General features: G+C 42.2%; 2 pseudogenes; one reads left to right on the top strand and one right to left on the bottom strand.

The window, feature by feature from the left end:
- Positions 1 to 14,623: 14,623 nt before the first annotated feature.
- LOC147427428 (uncharacterized) lies at positions 14,624 to 17,346 on the bottom strand (annotated as a pseudogene).
- A 2,074-nt stretch (positions 17,347 to 19,420) lies between these two features.
- LOC147427427 (uncharacterized) lies at positions 19,421 to 22,198 on the top strand (annotated as a pseudogene).
- The last annotated feature ends 356 nt before the right edge of the window (positions 22,199 to 22,554 follow it).

The following is a 22,554-nucleotide window of genomic DNA, read 5'->3' as shown; positions in this document are numbered from 1 at the left end:
ACTCTTTCACTATATATGATTTGCTCTGTGACAACAAGCGAACAATACACATTTATTTATTTTTAGACTTTTCATAGGTGTGCAGAGAGTGGCTGACCACTAACAACATTGTCAACAAAATGTCTTAGTGTGTTGAGGCAAAAAGATAGAAAAGCTCTCTTTTTTTCTCTACGTGTAGCACCTACTTAGAAAGACCATATTTATTTATTTATGATCACAAAATCAAAATCAGCATCATATACCCAAGGAAAAAAATAGACAAGTTTGTACACCCGCTTTCACTCCACAAGATCTATGTTGCGACAAGCAAAAAGCATTCTTTACAAGTATTTACGAGCAAACAGGACACATTTAATAATTCTTAGACTGTTCAAAGCATGCAAATACAGTGGCTGACCACAAACAACATTTGCTGCAAAATGTGAGGTATCTTATTGCTAGGCTACTATATGGGATGGGCTGGCGGATCTAGTTCCACAATGTTTGGATGCGGCTCCACAAGAAATGCTGCCTTCAGGAACGCTCGAATTCATCTGTTACTCTCTTATCTCACTCTTGAATATCTCTCAAGCGATGTGCTTGCATCTCCAATACATTGTTCAGTCTGTTGGAGACAGGCTCATTGCTCTCAAACACTGTCATCATGCGGCCCACTTGGCTACCCATTAAGGCTAATGCATTGCAATCACCCCTGTATTGAACGACAATGTCGTTCTCATTGGTGTATTGTGTAAGCAACTGCCAAAGGAACCAAGGACCACGTTCCATACCCCCTACACAACAATTTTATGTCAAAGGATTTAGTAACCTAAAACACAAAAACCATACTTAGAGCCAAAAAGAGACAGACTGTACCTCGCATTGGTGTCTCATCCTCCTCTCGTGTCCAATCATCTTCCTGTAGAGAATCGTACCAAGCATCGTTCGATGGAATGTCAATGGCCTCTGTAGTCTAAGTCTGCTCTTTTCTCATAGCTGACACCAACAATGTGTGCACAATTCTACTCTTTGTCTTGCAAACAGGTGTCTTACACACAACCACATTCAAGTGATATTCTCGCCATCCAACAGCTGATGCCATTTCATGCACCATTCCATAATTATCTAACGTACAAACAACCATGAAAGCACCTCTGTCATCGGTTGTTGCCAATGCAAGATGGGCGAGTTGTCCAAAATGGCATGCTTCCATCTTGTTCCAATTCGGGACTTTTGTTTCAGACAACCCATACATTGGCACGTTTAATGGCAAGAAAAAAGGTTAGATGCGTTCATCGATGAATCAGCGCATGACCCATCTCGCAACGGCATCAGACACTTCTCCACCACGTGAGGGTTGACATTGCTTAATAGTGCATTCAATCAAGTCATCCTCTGTCTTGTCCCATCCGAGATGCAGAATCTGAAGATGATCACCACCGCCAGCTGCAAAACAAAAACATGAACTTAGCAACAGGCTCTTGAATCATACTAGAAAAACCATGTAACCTGGATCATAAATTACCGGTAGAAGGTATTGTAACTAGTGGCAAGTCCGAGACATGCAATATTTTTGTTTCTAGACTCGTGGAAAAATCTACCACCTCCTCTGCAGACATCTCACTTCTTTTTTCTGAACAACAAGACCACATTAACAAGTTGAACAATCAAGACTATGATTGTTACAAACATCAATAGAACGCACATTTTTCTTTCATTCTAGCCTCTCTGTGAGAGCCAAAGGAGCGAACAGACTGTTCTATCTGCATAACAAAGAAAAATTGTTTAGTGAAATTGCACTAACACCACGGTGACAATGCTTATAAATAGAGTGTTCTCAAATCACGGAATGATAGTACCTGTGCAGTCGTACCAAACCCCTCCCCGTGAGGCAATTGAACACTAGACTCTACTGCTGTGGTCACTTCTACACCTGCATGTGCTCTTTTTCCTCTTTCTCGCACTACATCGTTGTGTGATTTTTCCTTGCTTATTGGGAAACATCCCTCATCATACTCCAAGAACCAAGGCAGGTCTTGGTAGACTCTTCCCTTGAAGTTGAGGGCAACTTGCAAAGGGTTGAACACGTGCTCTGGTTTACTGATCTCCAGCATTCTTTGCAAGCTAGAAATACCTCTGATGTTGAATTTACGCTTTCTCAACCATCTGATACATTTTTCAAAATCACAAGTTCTTAATAGTAAGTTCTTTTTAAAGCAGCCGAATAAATTGATCTAACTTGCAAAGGCATCTTTTTCCTGCATCTGCCAATGCTTTGATTACCTCTGATTGAGTTCGCTTCTTCATTAGAGCCAGCTCATAAGCAAAGCTCTTTCCTCTATGAGTAAGCTTGGCATCATCGATGAATGAATCAAGGTCTAGACCAAGCATAGAGCTCAAATGTATACTCCAGATGCTGCTTTGTACCTTCCATGCTTCTCTTGCAATTGACGCCCAAAAAAACTCAATCCGCAACCACTCCCTAAACACACCTGACTCTCCTGGGTTGTGAAAACATCTATCATTACAATTTAACCCCATGCGAAGCCAAATAGGTAGACTGTTAAGGTGATGGTCAAATGTATTCACCTGTTTGTGGTATGTCTAAACTCTTAACGTCTGTTTGGTCTGTTGAAGCCATTGCACGGAGAATGAATGTTTTCTTCATAGGTAGAAGATCTGTACATGCCAGCCCATACAATCTTTCCTCCGTTAGCCACTTTGGGCGGCTGGTCCACTTGTTTGCAATGTCCTGCATTGAGACCAACAAGGATCAATTACATCCTTTAGTGCATGACAAATCAAAACAACATACCTCCATCAATCATCTCCTAACTCTGTATCAACGATGGCCAATGCATGTTTTGTTATTTTTCTGGACGGTGCATCTGTTTCAAAGAATGCCTTTTTGTATACGTAATTGCTTTGAAATTCTAAAGGAAGCATTCTATCCTTCCGCAATGATCTTTTTCAATGCAAGAGTGCACTTTTCTTGCATGTATTGCATTACTGATAAATAGACTTTACGAGATGCAATATCTAACGTAAACTTGTGCAAAAAAACCACATTGGCACTCGTAGGATGTAGTGGTTGTGACATTAGAGCCACATGCACATTATACCATGCTTTTCTTCCTACTTTTTTATCAATGTCTGCTTGCATCCAATTGTAGACAACACATGGCAATTTCTACATGTTTCCTCCTTCGAGGCAAGCCCCATTGCTCGCACCATCCATAAGATATCAATGTAAGATGTTGCCACGAATCTCGTCTCATTGAATCTACATTAGATCGGCAGCATAGGAAGACATCATTATGTGATTATAAAGTCAACACTTGATGCGAACCTGCCTTAAGGTACTTACTTGTTTATACGCATCACTATGCTCAGCATGTCAGCCTCATTTGTAGAGTCTACCACCACAAGCTCGACACGAACCCTTGGATGCAAATCGATATCTTTCTCGTAGTCGATACCTGCAATCACAAGGAATTTACTCACCAATTAATCTTAAAACACGCATTCAAGTTAACCATATAGAGAACCAAACTTACTATGTTTAAGAGCTTCCATCCAAGCGGCCAACCTATGGTTCCCATCCCATGTATATAACATTTTTCCACAAAGGTCACCCCAACAAGTGACTTTGATTTCAGCCTCAAACTCTTCATTGACCATTCGCCACAATGGATCCCATGTTCGAATGTTTGTGTCGTCAACATCCATGCTAGGATGGCCTGGTGCATTGATAGAGCATATGAAGGATCCCTATGACTCATAATATCCCTCCAACAAAAAGGTATCTGCTAGTGGCTGAAGACGCTTGGAATCCCAGCTTACTTGTCTTGCTTTCTCAAGTTTCAGCAATCGGCAAAGAGGAACCCATGGCAACGAAGTTTCATGCTCTACCTAAAACAACAAAAAATTATGTCCAAATCCTTGTTCCGCATTAGTTGTTGCATAAATTTAATACAAAGATCATTTCCACACCTTCAAATTCCCAAGATGCTTGGACAACATATCCTGTCGTATAGTGACATCCTCGTTAATTGAAAATTCCCCACGGGCACTGGCCCTTGCTGTCATGTAAGCCTCCATCTCCTTGTCATTGATATACTCATCCGATCTCACATCTTTCACAAACCGAGAAGATGTCCCTTCCTGCACTTTCGCCTTACCCTTCGCAACCTTCTTAGCTTTTTCCACCGTTGAAACATGTGGAGATGGGACAACACTAACCGGTTGGCTACTGTAGTGACTGACAGTAGCTGATGGTGAAATTTGTGTTGGTTTTGCTCTTGCGGTCTTGGTGACCCGCTATTTAATAATATACAAAGCCAAGATCATTCAACAAGTTAACTCATTTCAGATGTAGAAACAACACTCTCCACTTAAAAGATATTGATGATAAGGCCTTAGAAAAGTAAAATAGAAAATTACCTACTCACTTCTAGGCCATGCAATAAAACTGTTCTTTGCCCTTTTCAAAGTAGTCATCTCCTCATTGAAGGGACATGAGGCAAAGGAACACCCTTCCCTTCGTACACCTCAAGCACATCAATGGAAAAGCATCCAGCTGGCATTCTGCTGCCATAAAGCTTGGCCAAATTTGAAGTCTTGTCTATTTTTCCAATTCCAATAGCTTCTCCATTGTAAATAAATTCAACAGTAGCACCGACATCACTTTTCTTGGCCATCTTCTACCTTATATAGTAATGCAAAGATAGACAACTCTGTAATTTCAACCAAAAAGAAAATAACTTGATTATCTCTGGTATATGCTGGGCTCTCTCACTATCTTCCTTCCTCACGCTCAGCCTTAATGTAGAGCTTTAGGAAGGAAGAGGACCTTAGATCATTATGCTCCAAGTTGTAAGGTATTGTCCCGGTAATCTGTGAAAGATAATATTTACATCTTCTAGGCTACCACAGTTGGCATGCATGCCAATAAGCGTATTTCCAATGCTTGTTTACAAGACATGGCTATTGTTAAACTAAATTGCTATCAGTGTTTCCGTGATTCACTATCTATCCCTCCCTCTTTTACCCGGTTCTCTCTCTCTCTCTCTCTCTCTCTCTCTCTCTCTCTCTCGTATATTGAATATAAGAGAGAGAGAGAGAGAGAGAGAGAGAGAGAGAGAGAGAGAGAGAGAACCTGGTGGGACAGGGAGGGAGGGAAACTTTCAAAAGCTAGCAATAGATCTTTACCTTAATATTATGCAACAATCTTGTTTTACCTTCTCTTTCAACTCTTAAAAACCTTATGGTCATCTCCTATTTATAGGAAATTTTGCTAACCAAAGTTCAACAAGAACACATACTTCACTCACTCTCACTCCTGTTTTACCTCTATCTAACTCATGCAGGACATGTATGGTGAGATAGAAGGAAAGCGAAGGAGAGAGAGGGAGAAGGAGGTATCCGGGGTGAAGTCAAAGGGTTTCTCTGAAAACTTACCTTGTATTGATACCAACACTTAATATGCTACTGTTTGTCTTTCTCTTGCAACTCTTGAAAATCTTAAAATCATTTCCTATTTATAGAAAATTTGATGCCATCACTACCGAGCATGGTTAAACAACAATGCTTGCTACCAATAGGCCGAGTTATAGGCACATCAACACCAATTCAAATTAAGCTTTATAACACCAATACTATTAAGCTATATAGTATGATCTGGAGCATCTTTTGGAAAAACACAATAATAGCGATTCGATCAATGATATCAGAAACAAACTTTTACGAAATTCATTGTTGCAGGATGGCCTTATTATGCAAGTACTAACCGGCCAATTTGATATCAAGCTTCACACTCTATTCTACCAGCTTCGGTGTAGGTGCTTCATCAATTGATTGGCTAGCGACATTGACGAAAAGCTGCTGTTGCCACTGATCTATCCCGGCCTTGGACTCTATGTTTCTTTTTTGCAGCAAGCATGGCAGGAATTGACGGACTACACGAACATTGTCATTAAATCCACCAATATGAAGGAGAGTTCCTTCGGATAGGAATGCGGTGGAGGAACACCATGTATAGGAGAGGAGCTCAAGTGGGCGGATGGAGAGGAGCTCAAGTGGGCTGAAAAAACCAGCTGGGACTGAGCGCTAGCGCCTCAGGTTATACTTGAGCAAGGAATGATTGCTGGGAGAGGAAGAGGCTTTGGTGCTAGCACCTTTTAAACGTGTGACCTGGGTTTGTATGTGAGCACCGCCATGGGCAGCAGGGGTGCAATGAGATTGGCTCGACATGGTGACAAGGTGGCATAGGAGATTGGCTTGACACAGTGGTAGAGGAGATTGGCTTGACACGATGACACGGTGGATTTTCGTTAAATTTCGGCCTGCTAGCCCTCGTGGCAAAGCAAGTGAAGCCGGTTGCCGGTTGAAAACAACCTAGTGGCAAGGTTTGACCAAAAGGTCAACACGGACTTCACACGGCCAGGTCGAACACAGGACCTCTAGCTCAAAATGAGAGGCCCTCACCACTACGCTAGATGCGTGCACTTGCGATCCCATTGTCACCTGCACTTGATATTTTAACAGCTTGTGGTGCCCCCCAAAAAGTGCTGTTACCGGCTGTGCAGGTCAGCTTCACCTACACGCATGCAAGCTAGCCGAAATTTATCCATAGCCGACACGGTGACATAGGAGACACGGAACAGGATCCACTTGGAAAAAGGCTAGGGGAGAGGATTCCAGCTGTGCTATCTTGAGCACTAGCGCCTCACATCAACAAGCGTTCGGTGGCCGGTTAGCGAGGCCGTCTTACCCAGGGCAAGCTGACAGTGGGTTATAGTGTGCAATACGATAGCTCTCCATGGGAGGGAAGCTTTCAAAAGCTAAATGCTGTTGAGCTGATTATAACTGCTGCAACTGTACTGTAGGCTTTTGACGCCTAATTTCTCACACGTGCCAAGCTTGGCTCGTTCTTGTATGACGCGGCCAGATAATGCCGCCTCACCCATGCATGGCCGGCCTGAGCGCGAGGTCGCCACCTGGCCGCCCTCCCCCCTACTATCTATTAAGCGGACAAGGATTCCGGTCCACCACGCGGCAAAAGAAGAGCTGCTGCAAAGAGCTTGGCTGGAAAATGAGGGAGGAAAACGGGCATGACGTAGGGAGTTGGACAGTCAGGCATTCTGGTGAACGAGGTGAAAAGAAGCATGTCGGTGAGGGCACCAGCTTTGTTTTGCGCAACATGGCAAGCTCGCGTAGCCCGCCCTCTCAGGAGATCAAGTACTCTCTCTCTGTGCTCTCTTCATTTTGTTTTTGCTTTCCACTGCTACAGTTCACTAGGCAATAATGCCCCCCTCTTGCCTCTTTCACATCAACATACATGCACAGTACATTGAGCACAACTTAGGCAATCGAGTGCTCCATGCAAGCTAACAACAACGAGAGCCTGGCATGGGACAACCTAACTTTAGTGTTCTGGTGTAGTTTCAGGCACAGCCATTGCAGGATGCAAGGAGAAGAGTTTCGAAGTCCTGCGAATGGGAGTCGAGTTGGTGGAGGACAGCTGCGAGAGAGTTTCAAGGAGTCTTGAACTCATGTGGGACCGATCCTGATGCACTCTCTGTTCTCATAATCAATGTTTCTCCCAAATATACAGCCTGTGTTGTTTGATCTCCAGCTGCTTGCCCTGCACCCATTCATCCACCGCAAGTCTCTGGAAGGTTTTGGGCTAGGGAATATAAGCTTATTTCTGGCTTTAGCTTTGTAAAGTAGCAATACCACATATACGGCACCTCTCCCAAGCAAACCCTTCGCAACCTGAAACTAATTGGACCATTGGACCATCTCCTGCTTTCATCTTCAAAAAATAATCAACAAGCTGGAGGGGAACTGCTCCTGGCATATCTCTCTCTCTCTCTCTCTCTCTCTCTCTCTTCAGGATGTGTAGCTTTGGCCGAAGCAACTACCTCCTCTGTGTGCATGTGTGTGTGTGTGTGTGTGTGCGCGCGCGCACGCACGCGCACATGCCCATAGTGATGCGATCGCTCTGAGCACCTCGCACCATCAAGAGCAAGAACACTGAACATGCCACTTGGTCGCTCAACAAGAGCAAAGACAAGCCACCAGCTTGCAGCAGCTAGGGGGAAGGGGCTACAGTGACTGTCCGGCACTCAAGCAATAGAGAGAGAGAGAGAGAGAGAGAGAGAGAGAGATTGTCATTTATTGATAGCGGCGACCCGGCGAGCTTGACTACGGACCTTGCAAGAGAATTTATTTATTTTTGCATGCACAACATTTTTGAAAATTTATATTTTATTTATTTTGAATCATTTTATGAGAAAGAACAACAAATTTAACTCATTTTCGATAAAACATCTTCCCCAAAAGAGAGAGGGAGAGAGAGGAAGAAGATGAAAAAGAAGGAGAAGGGAAGAGAAGAGAAGTTTTAGCATCGTAGGAACTAATCTATCTTCCACACTTGGGTGATAGAAACGGTATTCAATTTCCTCTTTTCTTCACACATGTGACACTCACGCACCCACAAACAGACGTTTCAACATTGTAGAAACAATCTAGAGAGAGAGACAAAGAGAGGAGAAACTTAAAGCATTATATGAGCAATCTCAACATGCCCTTGAAACAGACCATGCGGGATACTTGAACTCAAAGCCTCGTATGCAATGGAAAATAAAAAATAAATCCACCACACTTGCGATATAAAGAATCCACACATGCAACAACTCACTAGCTAGCAATCTCCTCCATGACACTACCTCCTCAATGATGATAATGACTTTCCTTTACAGACTTTGAGGAAAATCTTCTTTGAAAGTGTTTCTTTGTGTATGTGCAATGCAATCATTTGCAAACAAATATTGCATGTTGAAGTAGGAACAATCCAAAGAGGCCTCAAAGATAAAGAGAGGAGTTTGAGAGAGAGAGAGAGAGAGAGAGAGAGAGAGAGAGAGAGTAGAAGAAGAAGGAAAGCAAACATAAGTTTTAATAATATCCTAGGGACATTCCAGAAAGGCCTCAATAATGTATTCGATTAGTCTTAACCTCAAGCCATTTTGCCACTTGCGGGTTGCGCGAGCTAGTGCTCCCTAATTAGCCCTTTTAGCATATACCTCCTATGGGACCTCCTTCTCCATCAGTACCCGGCATCTGGTCAGTTCATCCACCCTCTCACACACCCCCCATTGCCCAATCCTCATTCGACATCTATAGACTGCAGCACTTGGCCTGCTATCATTCGGCATGTGCAGGGTGACGCCATGAATTGAATTCACTGTATCGCTAGCTTCTTCTAGCGCCATCTCTGGCTCTACTCCTAGAATTTCTCCAGCTGGCCTTTGCCATCGAACTTCTAAGTTACTATTGTGGTGGCTAGGTGACGTAACCATGCGTTAACATTGAGCTAGGTCGAGTGGAAGGGTCACAAGCAAGGTCATGACTCCTAGGCCACAAGTGGCGTTACAATCCGATGTGGCGTGCGGTCAGAGAAGCTGCTTGCCTCGCGGCTTGAGGCACAAATCTAGTGCCGTATGGATTGATGCCATACAGCCCATTGCCAACAACCCATTGCCTTAGCTTCATGGACCGTGGACACTGCTCTACTTTCATCTCCAACAATCAGATGCGATTGCCTTTTCCACCTCATTTGATACATGTAGTTCAAGCCTAGAGAGAAAGTTAGCTAACATGGACACATGGGCTTTATGACAACCATGTCTTTCATGATTGCAATGATGAGGGAGATAGATATATAGAGTGTCTTGGATGCCTATAAATATATGATATTGGGTAAGCTTGGAAATTCACATATATGCAATTGCTTCTGCTTGATTTGTTGGGCAATGGCTTCGTCATCCTTGAGCAAAGTGATTTTATTTTTAAATACTATCGGCAATGTCCCCTTGTTGATTGATTACCTGGCAAGATATTCGATGGTGAATCCTGCGGACTATGGAGGTTGTGGTGACAGTAAGCTGTTTGCCATCATTTCAACTCCGGACGGAGACATTCAAACGCAGGTGGCAGATGGTGTGCAAGTAAATCAACAGTTTCACTTTGTGCTGGATTCAACCTTGTCTTCAAGGTTTCTGTTGGTCTCGCACGACTGTGTGAAATTATCCTCAACACCAAAGGTGGAAATTGTAGAATTGTCTAACAATTCCATTGAAGAACAAGGAGAAAGGTCTACCAAAAATTCATCTGGTAAGACTGATGGTTTCTTTCATGCGTATGATGAAGAAAAGGCAGGCAACTTAGGTGAGGAACATAACAAAAAGACAGAAAAAAGAGTAAAATCTGAGCAATTGGAAAAAACACAGAGTACTTTAGAGTATATTGTATTGAATAGTCATAAGTACCCCAAATTAAGCGGAATGATCCCTAGATGTTCAATCAAGAAGCATGTTGATGAAGCTCCTCAAATATACAACGGGGACTGCATTTATGAGCTAGATGCGGTGCTAGATGGCGTTTCAAAAATGATGGGAATGGATCAGAAGTATGATGGCCACTGTGAAGTTAAGCCTGTTCAGTTTGGAATGAGGTATCCAACATTGATTGAAGAGAAGTAAATGTGGTGGGCACCTCATTTGTAAGAATAGCTCATGATCGATAAATGCAGTAAACGGGTTGCCAAACGAGATTTCTTGGAATGGAAAGTTACTAACATCAATTGCTTTTGTTGGTATGTTTATCTCCGAAAATGGAACACTTAGTTGTTTTCATTGTGGCAATTGTCCAGTTCTTCTTCGAGAGTGTCAGTGCACTGTCTATTACCTACTGGCTGATTACAATTGGACCCGTTTATTTATACATCTTGAAAGGCATAATCATCCCGTGGCCAAGGGAGTTATGCGATCATCAATTATACAAACTAGAGAGCTTGTGTCACGTGTGCTGTCTGAAAGCGCAGTGACGGGACCTAGGCACTTGCAATTTAATCTTGCAAAGTAGATGGTCATGGGAGCAGTGGTGCGTGAAATGGGGAACAATTGAATAGTAATGAGTTGCGCTCTGTGCTAGAGGAGATGCGGCCAGTAATTCATACACAAAGGTGAAGCTCTCTCATGTCTAATATATGTATCATGTGTGCTCCCTCTATATGTTCTTACCTGCATCTTTGTGGTTTGTGACTCAGATTCAAACATTGGATGCGAGAAGCTACAATGACACGTATTGGTGTCGGTGCAGAGTCCCAATCGATTCGGCTCAAAAACAGTTGCGGCTACAAGTTTTTTCACTGTTACTTTTTCCAGGACAATCCACATATCAAAACAAAAGATGTCATGTGTTCAAAATGTTAGTCAATGGCCTAGGATCTGGTGTTGAGCTTGTAAATAGAATGCGGCAGGACGGTAGTGGGGACCTCCGAAAAAGTTGGGTTTGCTTTGATCACGCCCGTAGAGTAGCAAGATGGACAACAATGGCAGCCCTTGTATACGACCCTACGTAAGCCCTATTGACATATTGACCCTATTCTTTTTCTTTTGTTTGTAACAAATATTAATCAATGCACTATATAAAATCCAAGAAATGCAAACAATAGCCATTTGCGAGATGAAAGAAGAAGACACACATGCCAAACCATGTTTTGGGAAATGATGAGTTCAATGCTTTTGGAAAGTGGGCACCTTCCAGCAGATTTTATAGGATTCATGGCAGATGAGACTGGGGCAAATTGGAGAGCTGTTTGATCTGTATTCAACGGAGGGTCTGACAATATTATGGAGGGAAGAGAACGTCCCTGCTTGTTTCATTGGGAGCAAAGTTTGCAAATTCACACCATGCAATACGTGCATAAAAATTTCCAGGACGAACACAAGCGTCTGTGTGAACTTTGGCGATGTGCACGGAGCGAGGATGAGGCAACAAGCTTGTAGAGGACTATTCGAGCCTGGTGGGCAACTGGTAAAGTATCCGACAGTAACTTGTCCCAGATGGATTGTTGGCTCAATTGGTGGCACATGCGTTACTCTTGCTAGAGAAAGCACTTTGTTGGGGTAAAACTATGTAGAATATGAATTAGTGGCAAGTAAAATTAATTACTTCAATGCATTAACTATATTTTTTTAAATTTGCAGGAAGTAGATGATTTGTCATACATTCCAACTATAGATCTTGCGGAAACAAAGCATGCCAGCTGGCTAGGCGGCGAGGGAAGCAAAGAGTTATTAAGCTTGTACGATGCATGCATTTCCGATCTATCAAACTCATTGTTGCAAAGTGTGAAGATGCTTGCTTTTGTCGAAGGTAGATATCAGGGAGCAGGTCCATCGGCATAAAAACTTGGTCAACGCGCATAACAGAAAAGCACCAGGTCCAACAACCATTGCTAAAGACATTGAAGATGGTGTGAGGTACGCTCCTATATCAAAGACCAACAATGGATGGAGATAATATTACTATAACCAGAAGGTGCAAAAATGCTAGTACAATACGTTGTGAGAAGGAGAACGTGTCGCACGGACCTGAATATATTACACAGAACGTTCCTCGCAATCGTCGAGGAACACAAACAACTTTTACAATGGTAGCTCATGAGGTCGAAGATAACGACAGTGGTCTGGTAGTAGAAGAGACAGGTATACATAAGACAATGTGGGCACTGCGTCGTATACCAAAGGGTAGTAGAGTTCAATGTCAAGGGTGGTTAGGTTCTAGATTTGGTAAATGCAAGAAAAACATAAAGAACACTGGTGCAACTGCGGTTGCACCATCCTTTTGGGGGATTCGTACATGGGGAAGAGGTGATTCCGCTGGTCAAGTAAGTGCTTCGAAGGCACAATTCATGTGGTTTTGCAATGATACTGTGGATCACACGTGGAAAATCTGCAACACAATCACTCAAAGCCCTGCAAGAGTACCTACAACTTGGTCTGTGGAGAAGGGAACAAACATAAATTCCTTGGAGCTGTTGGATTTGGAGACAGGGGGCTTTACAATAAATAAGATTGCAGCAAGGACAACCAGCAATGTGCACTATCGGCCAGTTATATCAATTCAAGCCTCTAAGAGAATTGAATCAGCCATAATCATGGAAGCACATGTTATTCAACACATTGTTGTAAAGGCAGGCATGCATGAAAAATTCATGGTTGAGACGTCTTCTTCTCAAGTTCGAGGAGAGAGATACGAAGTGCACGTTGTCAGTAGTTCGATGTGTACATGTGGAGACTTTGCAGATCGAGTGGCGCAAAGTAATCCATATATGGCCTGTAAACACATATACTACATTTTCCTACGCTATTTTGGTTTGGATATGAACCACAATATGTTTGTCTATCAGAGCAAGTTTACAATGAAGATCTACTGCATCTGTTCAGTTGTAGACGTGCAATATAATTGCCACTGAGCGTTTGTGACTTTGTATGTAATTGTGGATTGATTTTGCATTGAAACTCTTTTAATGAGAATTTCATCTTCAAGATGATGTTATCTCAATTTTTAAAAAATCGCTTACTTTATGCATAACATGTCTCTTTGTTGGTTTGCACTAAAGGTCTTGCAGTTTTTCTATTTGGGGCTTACCATATTGCTTTGTTTATATATGCTATTTGTTGGGTTGAAGTTGTTTTGCAGTTCGTTTGCTTTGCTAATAGATGATGTATACTAAACTAAAATTATGGTCTGGGTCGTGACTCACATGTCCTGAAAGTGTGGATTGTACTAAATTGTCCTTTGAATATGGTTGTAGCATAAGTTTTATCAAAGATATCCATAGTTTGAAAATTTTGAGGGATTGATAAATGACAACGAAAGCTCTCTCCAAAAAGCTCTTTCCAGCAACAGAGGAGGCAGCTTTTTGCTAGAATATATCACCCATGTAAAAAAACATGAAGAAGCTCCCTCAAAAGCTTCCTTCAAAACCTCTCTCCGTACCCGTCCCCCCACATGTGGCACCTTCATCAAAGCATATGCAAATAACTTAGCATGTACATCAAACAATTTCCAACCCACCAACATACAATATTGGATAACACAATAATACATGTGTCCATGATTGCGGCCATCATGGATTTTTCCCATAACTTACCCAACATGACTGATGCATGAGATTGTGCATCAATAACTCTCAAACCACCCAAATGCTTTGGTAAACAAACCTTTTCATGGGCTATCCTCGAGTAAGCTTTGCCGTGCATGTGAGACTTTTTCCACAAAAAAAATTATCAATCATTTGAGCAAAGTCAACCAAGCTCATTTAGATAAATGCAAACAAAGCAAGGAAAAACTTACGGCAAAGACAAACACCGAATTGATAATTCAAACTTTGGAAGTATAAAGAAAGAAGAGACAAAATCAACATCTTCGGATCCTTGTTAGCAACGATTTATGCCACTATAGCAATCCCAAAACGATCCATGTAAAATCAAAAGTACACAAAGGCTCAGTGGCATAAAATAGGACAATCACTTGTGTCGATCAATCAAGCAATGCGCAGAAGCACCTACAGGGATCAAAAGAATCTCGGAAGACGGTGGAATGGGTTTGGCCAAATGCCATAATATGTAGACTGTGTTTGAAGCTTTCCCCGACCCAGGGCTTCGACATACGATTTCTGCCAAGCTTCTGGACGACATTTGTTGGTGTATCTGAGCTCCCTCATAGTTGCACTTCATCTGAGGGTCTTGAATGTCAGCCCATCTTCCCAAAGGACGAGACGATGAGCCCATCGGGTATAGCAGGGGAATTTACAGAGCATGCGCGACAGCTCTCGACGTACTTGAACTTTGCAAGAAGCTCTCAAGTCTTCTTGATGTGGGTGCCATAGCTTGACATGGTTGGTGAGGCGATCGCAAGCTGTAGTTTCTCTGGTCTTGCTCATTAGTTTCCAACGTGCAAGCTAACTTCCAGGTGTCTCCCCCACAGGCCCGCCAATGGCGCCTTTGGAGGGCCCTTGAAAAGCAAAACAGCAACTCCATATCGTCTTGAGAGCTGGCGGCCCTCAAATTGAATCCATCCGCTTGCGGCAGCTTCGCTCGGGTCCTTAAAGTACCTCCTACACAAGAGAAGTGCCTTTTGACAAGCTAGAACAGGTTAGCGGAGGGCAAAAGTTCTTCTAAAGCATCACTACTATTCTGCTGCTGAAGGGTTTATGGGCTCTGAGTAGTATAAGGCCCTCCATACGGGGCGTTTGGGGGAGCCCCTTGATTCCCCTCGAGATCAAGGGAGGAGATTTGTTCACATGGACCACTCCCATGATGCTCTTTTGGGGGGGGGGGGGGGGGCTTTACAGTTTGAAGCCACAACAAACCCTACAAATGGATTGTGGGACACCATTCAAGAATGCATCCACTTTTCTGTTTTCCAAAATTTTCAGTCAGTTCTGCGTATTGCAATGGCTATTTGATTTGATTCTTACTACTAAAATTCGAAACAAATCCTTCACAAAAGTTGCTTAGCTGGGCTTGCTGATTAAACATGTTGCTGCTCAATGGACAAATTTGCCTTGTCTTCGCATACTGATTAGACGATAAGGACGTTTCACTATAAGTAGGGTGCAGCAAGCACTCCATCTCATTCCATTTGGGAGAGGGGAGATCGACCCAATGCTCTTAATACAGATGGAAAATCACAAAGAACACTACTGAAATCAAACTATAACATCCAATTTTTGCCTCCTCTTCTGATACTTTCAATAGCCTCGCTATCTATCAATAGCCACTGAAGACTTTCCATCTATATTTCCCTCTTCACCACCACAAAAAGCTTTATACAAGGGAGATGCAGTTCCAGCAGTTCACATTTCCCAGCCACTGTTTGCAGCCTTGTCTTGGTTACGAATGCTGCTTGTAGTGTCTACAGGCGTAGCCCACGTGTCAACTTCCACACCTTTCTGAAGTTGGCAGTCTCACTTGGAGCCACAGATTTGACTCCCATACCCCAGCTTCCTTGATCAGAAATACCTCCCTTGAGAGCAATGTCGATAACCCCAGTTTTCCAACTGTCTTTGGCCTCCTTTTGGCAGGAGACAAGGAGCTCATCCCAGTCTTTCACCTATCTCTGGCCTCCCCTTTCTCTAATTCTTTTTTCGTGCCACCATGATACTTTGTTTCAAGCAACTGTTCCAAGCATTTCCAATATGAAAAATCTGTTTTGGATCCATCCTTTTGAACAACCCAAAAGCAGCTCCTTGGTGTTCTCCATGCGAATCTATCATGACATGATCGATCCCACATCCCAACTTTGCCTCTTTGTATGAATGATGCACAAGAATCTTCTCAAGAATGAACTAAGTATTGAATCTCTTGAAGGAAAAATTCACTCTCCTTGTATATCATTCCACCCTTGAACTCCAGCACTATCACTATCAATTTGCATGTCCGCCGAGCCCCAGCCATGAGAACTAGACGGTTTAAGTTGGCTGTCAGGTTGAGACCTCCAGTTGTCGCCATTTTGAACACTCCCAAGTTGTGCTTCTTGTTTTGCTTCGATTTACCCCAATCCTCCTTCATGGGCCAAACCAGTATCTTTTCCCTGCTCATTTGAATCAGCACCCCAGCCTGCTAAGGCCTTGCCACTGGGTGGAGAGTTCCAAGTACCCTTTTGATCACCATCATTTGTCAATTCCTGGTAAGTCTACCAACTCGTAGATACGTTTCCCTTATTTGTGCTAGACACCCACTCATCTCCACCCAGCTTCTTCCCTTGAACATCTTCATGAGCCCATCCTTTCTCTTGAAGGAGGGTATTGCTCCAACAGCCCTTGTCCTCTGTTGTAGTTTCTTTAGACATTCCCCACCCATTTGCTTCTCTTTATCCTGAAAACCCTGCGGGTCCTTCAGCATTGTGCCCTTCAGCACAACATTGTGGCTGAAACCTGGCTTTGTGCCACATTTCCGTTTTCCAAGTGGCACCATGTTTGATCCTGAAGGCCCAAACTTTCCGCTTCTTCGTTCGTCAACAACAGTATCTGTCAAGTCATCATCAGTGTTTCTCCTGCTTGGATACATGAACCCTACCTTTGAAGCTCCCTTCGAGTTGGCATTATCTGCCTTAGAAACCTTACTCTCTGTCACATCCCAATCATCAATGCGGGCAAAGAGGCTTTCTTGCGAGTCTGGCTCCCAGAGACTTTCTTCACCATGGTCCAGGTTGCGCCCAGTTGGCACAATTGGCCACCTGTGTGGCTTTTTCTTCCTCCCATTTTGTGATTTAGCCTCATTGTACATACTAGTGTGGCCGGCCGCCTCTCTCTCTCTCTCTCTCTCGCAAATTGCGACACGTGGCACTGAAAAACCAGTCTCCTTAATATATAGTATAGATTTTGTTCACTCACGGGGAGAGTCTCCCCATGCTTTTGATGTTGCCCTCTTTTGTAGAGGTGGTTTGTAGCCCTATGGGCAGGTTTTATTAACTAATAGAAGGATCTTTTTCTCAGATAAAAAATTATTATGAAAAAATGCTTAAGAACACAAGATTATGGAAATTGGTCAAGCTCTCATTGCACATAAAGTTACATATATTGTGAGCATAAAAATGAGCTCAATATATAGGAGAAGGAATTGTAGCTTGAGTGACATCATCAATGAGGTGTGGAGATCTTTCAAATCAGCCCAAGAGGAAAGTATTCAAGTGGCAAAATTTGTGCACACCATTTTGGGGCTGTTTTTGACCTATCTATTGGCTTCATATGCAAGTGGAAAGGTGCTACAAAAGTCCATGTGTCATGTATACATATGTGGGAATTATTTTGGATATGTAATCATGCATGTGGACTTAGGGAGAGTCTCCATACTAAGGGCATAAGCTAAGCTTACCCCAACAATCGCCCTCCTAAGCTTAGTTATTCCAGTGATCAAATCATAGTGCCTTGGTCTCTTGTTGGATACATCTACAAGGTTCTCGTGATATATCATGGTGGATTCTCACTGGATTTAACACTCTATTGGATACATCATGGTGATTCTCAACGAATTCAACGACCATGGTTCAATCGGATACAACATGTAGGGTCTCATGACATTCTAAGATTTATACAAAGCGAAAATGAATTTTGAGTGTGTATGTGTGTGTGTAGAGGGAAGAGTCGCATCTACTCAAAAGCATAATGTGTGTGAAGAGGAATGTCGCCTCTTCTCAATGTCGAGATGCCCTTAGTGTCATAGTCATCTTTGTCTTTGGTCTTCAAATCGTTGCTGTGTCCACTTGGTTGATGTCTTCTTTCTTCGTATCTTCATCTTCATGCCTATAGTCTTCATGATCTTTGTTCTCCTTCGTGTTGTAGATGAAGCTCGTCTATGGTCTTGAAATTCTTGTTGTGGTGTTCAATCTTCGTGGAGTCCTTCACCTTTATGGAATGCCCAATCGGAATGCCCAATCTCAGCTCCAAGCTTAGGGTTTGTGTAAGTGCTCATGAAGTGTGAGTGAGAGGCAGGTCTTGCCACCGTTTACAGCCTTGTCTTGGTTACGCATGCTTGTTGTAGTGTCTATTGGCATAGCCCACGGTCCCATGCACCATTTGAGTCTCTAAGAATCTCATTGGGAGTGTCAACTTCGACACCTTTCTGAGAGCTGGCCCAAAGGGCTACAGTCTGTCCCTACTAGAGAGGGCTACATGAGCATGTGGGGAGACTCTCCCAATGAAAAAACAAGATATGTATAATCAGCTTGATTTGTACTATGTACTAGGTTGTACCCTAAAGTTCTAATTCGCCTAAAACAAATTGTTTCAACTTTCGACCGAGCGACTCTCTGTGTTCACAGTTCGAACTTCGAGGGCCAAGGCTTTTCTTGTTGTCTGAGCCTGTCTTTCTTGCGTGCATACACCTCGCAGGCTGCAGCTCGCTCCTCAGTGCTCAAGCCTTAGACCATACACAATACATGGTGCCGGGACCCGGGTGCAGTCTGTAGAATCCGTTCTGGCTTGAATGTTGGGGGCACAGCCTGCAAGTATCCAAAGCCTCGAGACTCGAGAGTTGAGTGCAGACTTCAGCTGCGCAACAGCCTCTTTTTTCGTGAGCATTGAGCTGCCAGAGGCCTAAAACTTAGCCTTTGAGTTCGAAGTTTGAACCTTTAAAGTTTAAGAGCCAAGACTTGCTGCGGCCTGCCAGGAAAAGAATACATATTACAGAGTCCAGACTCGAGAGTCGAGAGCATCAAGGCTTCTATTCTTTGACATCGGACAAGGATAGGATGCGCCAAAAGGTAGAAGGGCGTGTACTTGTGACTCACGAGGCATCATACATACATGTTGAGTCCGGACTACCTTTCGAAGCTTCAAAAGAAGAGACAAAAACTCGAGTCTCGAGTCTTGACTCTCGAGTAGTAAGAAATACAAAGCTTGCCGTTGTCCATGGAGTGCAACTTGTTCTTGGGCAGCCCACCTTGATGTTGACGTCGACAAATCAAATCTGGTAAATATGTCCCTACATTTTTCGCTTGCTACATATTCGTGCTTAAAGATTTAGGCATCTGTGAACCTAAACTTTATTTTGTGTGTGGATATGGTTTTTATAGCCTATTTTAAATGGATTTCAAAAATTCTAGAAAGGGTAATAAAGGGGGTGAAAAAGGTAATAAGAAATGACAAGGTACTCTTCTTCAATGGGCAGGGCTTGAACCTTCTAAGATAAATTCCAAGAAAACGAAAGGAGATTCATCTAACTTACCAAAGACAGTTTCTACTGATGAAATTTCTTCATTGTCTTTAGCAGACAGGTTAGAATTGGAAAGAAGGATTGAGGCGCGTGCTGATTCCCAAGATGACTGGCTACAAAAGTTTGATTGTCTTGTATACAATGAAGAAGAAGCTAATTTGTATTGTAAGTTTTGTCTAAAATATCCTCGTCACCATAGTGCCTATTCAAGAGATGGTTCAGTTAATTTTAAGCTTAGTAACTTGAAAGCTCATTGTCGAAATGAATGTCCTGTGAATGCAATGGACGCTTTCCTCTTAGAAGGAAAGGAAAGCTTCAAAACAACATGAAGAGGGCAGAAAACTTTAAAGACAAGGCTCTCTTTACTCTCTTTAGGGTTGCCTATCATATGGCAAAGAAAAATTATGCATTTTTTGGATTTACTGACATGATTTCTCTTTTGCAAGATTGTCGAGTGCCATGTTCCACATCCTTGTACAATGACGACAAGGCTTGTGTGGAGATGGTTTATTGTATTGGTAGGTGTCTCATGAACTCCACTTTGAAAAAAGTGTCTTGAAGTCCTTTCTTTGGTGTCTTGATTGATGAGTCTAATTATATTAGTAAGCATGGACACTTGATTATCTATTTGTCCTACCTCATTGATGATTGTATTCCCACCTATAGCTTTATGGCATAGTTCGTGTAAGTGAAGGGACTACCAAATCTATCTTTAATGCCGTTCTTGATGAATTGAAAAGAAACGATTTTGATCTTTCAAAGCTAATCGCTTTTGGTTTTGATGGGTGTTCAACCATGATAGTGTCAGAGAATGGTGTTTCAACGCTTTTTTAAAAACATGTAAATCCATTTCTAACATCTATTCATTGTGTTGCTCATAGGACAGCTTTGGCTGGATCTTCTGTTGTGCAAAGAATTTTGGGATTGCAATAACATTAGAGAAGCTTGTTAATTCGATTGCCACACATTTCAATCACTGTAACAAGAGGCTCGTGGAGTTAAGGATTACTCAAAAGGATTTGGCGTGCCCGATCTTGAGATTAGAGCACACATCTGATGTTAGGTGGCTAAGTCGTGCATCTACAATAGGCAAGGTATGTTCTTCTCTTGATGCCATTCTTTTGGAGACAAAAGAAAAAGCTCCAACTCTTTTTGCTGATTTGTCTAAGTTTGAAAATATTTATTGTCTTTTTTTCTTAGCAGACATTCTGAAAGGTATGTCTATAGTCAATAAGTTATTTCAAAAAGAATTTGTAGATGCTACTACCGTGTCTGCGATCATTCAAAAAGAGATCAATTTAATTCAGTAGTATTACATTGATCCTCTTGATTGTTGATGAGAATGAATTTATTCTTGATGCAAGTGGTTATATATTTTTGCGAGAATACGGGTCAGATAAAGGTTTTTTGTTTTACTTGCGAGGAGCTACTCGTGGCAAAAAGTTTTTTGATAATGAGATAGAGAGAGATATCTTTGGCATGGATCTAATGTGTGCTTTAGAGTTTCAGGTTTCTTTTTCGAAGAAGGTTATTGCCTCTCTTCAAGAACGGTTTGCTGATAATTCCATTTTGGGTAAGCTAGATATTTTGGTTCCAACACAACATCCTATATTAGAGAAATCTCTACGAGATTATGGTAAGTCAGAGGCAAAAGAAATAGCATCCTTTTATGGTAAAATGAAGTCTTTAGAGATTATAAATTCTGCTGCTTCGATTGATGAGGATGATTTTATCAGTGAATTTCGTAGTTTCAAGCAACATGCTGCCATTAGTTGGGCACATTTTAGTCTTCCAGATGTTACAGTTGCAATCGCTTGCAATGCATCATAGCGAGACTCGTATCCTAATATTTTGACCATTTGTCAGGTTGCTTTAATGCAATGTTGTTCTAATGCTATATGTGAGAGAGGATTTAGCGCACGGACAAGGATTAAGACAAAATTACGAAACGGTATGGAGTTACAATCCTTGGATGCGCTTTTGAAGATCAACATAGAAGTTCCTTCAAAGTTAACTAAAACAGAGTTGGAGGAGAGCATCGTGTTATGGGGTGCTAAGGTGCATCGACATCTGTTCACGTCACAAGGTATATGCAGCTTGATTCTATAGTAAACAAGGTATGGCTATCTATTGCTTTTATTTGTTACTTTTGATTATTTCTTTTCCATCTACCTTACTAATTTTGAAAGGGGGGGAGAGGAGTAATTAATACAATCTGCCATTGGTCGTGGCTGAGTGTATTTACTCCTCTCCTCCCCAAAGAGAGCTTGGCATAGCCATCATCATTGATGGTAATGGGTTTCGATCCTCCTACTCTCTCGTTTATGCCAACTAGTTCTACTTTGTGCTTTTATAAATGTCTCTTTAAAGTTTGCAGATTCTTTTGCGGTTTGAGGAAACGACAAATATGAATCTCAATTTTCTACCAAAAAGGTCAAATTCAAGCTTTTTCAAGCATGGCAATAAATATGCATCTTATTATTCTTACAAATATCTTTGTTTTAAATTTGCAATTTTGCAGCATCTATCAAAGTCGGTTGTCGCAAGTCACTATAGACATCTTGGTCCTCAGATTGGCTCAAAAGTGCTTGATTTATTGCGACAGGTTATCTTTGTTTTTTATTATTGTGTTGCTTGTAACTCTTTGATAGTTTTTTAAAGCTTTGTCAATCTTTTGGTTGGATATTCAACTCTTTAAAGTAGTTAAAAAAAAGAAGAAGCAAAACTCACAATTGTGAGTGAATTATATTGAACAGCCCAAAAAATTACAAGGTCTTGTCATGCTCTTGTTGAGTCGTGACATCATCCAGGGACTATAATTACTTTGGCTATCAGGGCAGCCACCCCCACCAACCCGTCGCCTCCTCCTCGATACACAAGGTCCATAAACTTGTCCTTATGAGATCTTTTATTTACCAATGGACAAGATTTTCCCCTGTCCTAGGCATTCCATCTGCTGACAACAAGGCACAAGTAGTCCTAGACCAATCCTCCGAGTATTGCT

Source organism: Adiantum capillus-veneris, chromosome 23 (genome assembly GCF_014529385.1).
Source record: "Adiantum capillus-veneris isolate H3 chromosome 23, ASM1452938v2, whole genome shotgun sequence".
Lineage (NCBI taxonomy): Eukaryota > Viridiplantae > Streptophyta > Polypodiopsida > Polypodiales > Pteridaceae > Adiantum > Adiantum capillus-veneris.
The sequence above is the reverse complement of the archived record's forward strand: the minus strand, read 5'-3'. Positions and strand labels throughout refer to the sequence as shown.